Raw genomic sequence first — 1,512 nt, 5'->3', positions numbered from 1 at the left:
GGATCGATTGGTTACATTGCTCCCGGTAAGCAATATTTTTTGGTACCATGACGTGCTCAATTGGTTGTACAACAACTAGAGCTGTAAACGAACCGAACGAACACGAACGGAGTCTTGTTCATATTCGTTCGTTTAACTTAACCGAACAAACGAACGAACACGAACGGTAAACGAACAAAAATCTTTGTGTTCGTGTTCGTTCGTTAACATGCTAAACGAACGTAAACGAACGAACATAAACGAATGGGCTAAACGAACATAAATAAATATTATTTGAATTCAAAGTAAATAAATAAAAAGACTATATATTAAATTTGATATATAAACGAACATAAACGAACGAATATAAATGAACGTAAACGAACGGTAAATGAACGAACGTTCACGAACATAAATGAATGAACGAGACTCTTGTTCATGTTCGTTCGTTTAACTAAACGAAAAAAAATTGTCCACGTTCGTTCATTTATTAAATAAACGAACTTACTGCCAAACGGTTCATGAACGGTTTGCTGAACGTTCAGTTCGTCTACAGCCCTAACAACAATATAATTAACCAAGTCATTTAACGTTCAGTTTTAATCTTGATCACATTAAAAGGTTGGCGATCACTAAACATACTCGTGTTTTTAAAATACAGAATACGGCATGGGACGAAGAGCGTCAACACAAGGAGATGTCTACAGTTTCGGGGTGTTGTTGTTGGAGATGGTGACACGAAAACGGCCCACGGATATTTTTCAAGACGGTTCAAGTTTACATGAATGGGTAAAGAGTCAGTATCCACACAAGCTCGAACCCATTGTAAAAGAAGCGGTCAAGAACTACACACCGGTTACAATTGTAACCACTCCTATGTTGTGCAATACTGAACTACTGCACGACATGGTCTTGGAGCTCATTGAACTCGGGTTAATATGCACACAGTACAACCCATCAACCAGACCAACAATGTTGGATGTGGCTCACGAGATGGCTACATGGAAAAAATACCTTTTTGATCTTTCCAGCCGATCAATCGAATAACTGATTTGTTTTTCAACAACTAACGTACCTATGAAAATTAGGAAAAAAAAAGGGTAACTGCTCAGATATATTCATTTATGTTCGTTCATTTAATGAAATGGTGTTTCAATTACGCTTTATTCACTTGTAATTTGTGCATGAAAGGTTGTACTCAATTTTGAGTGAGTTGCCTAATTGCATTACCTCGAAATATTGTAAGGTTGTACTCAATTAAACTGTGCTAAGTATAACTTATTAAAACTTAATGTTTGAATTTATATAACTAACTGTAGATAAATATAGTCAAATACAAGATAAATATTTCACGTCGTTTCCATTTCTTAATATAGATTCTTTTCTCGGAAACCCCGGACTTTGCAGTAGTTCAATCGCCGGGATGACGATCTGCAAGAACAGGCGAAAGAAGAATTTGATTCGGCTGCCGCTTTTGATAACGATACTTGCGATTGCCACCTTCTTGATGTCTCTGATTCCTGTAGTTTTCAA

Source organism: Cynara cardunculus (assembly GCF_001531365.2).
Source record: "Cynara cardunculus var. scolymus isolate 2C chromosome LG 17, CcrdV1, whole genome shotgun sequence".
Taxonomy (NCBI): Eukaryota; Viridiplantae; Streptophyta; class Magnoliopsida; order Asterales; family Asteraceae; genus Cynara; species Cynara cardunculus.
This window is presented reverse-complemented; position numbering follows the sequence as displayed.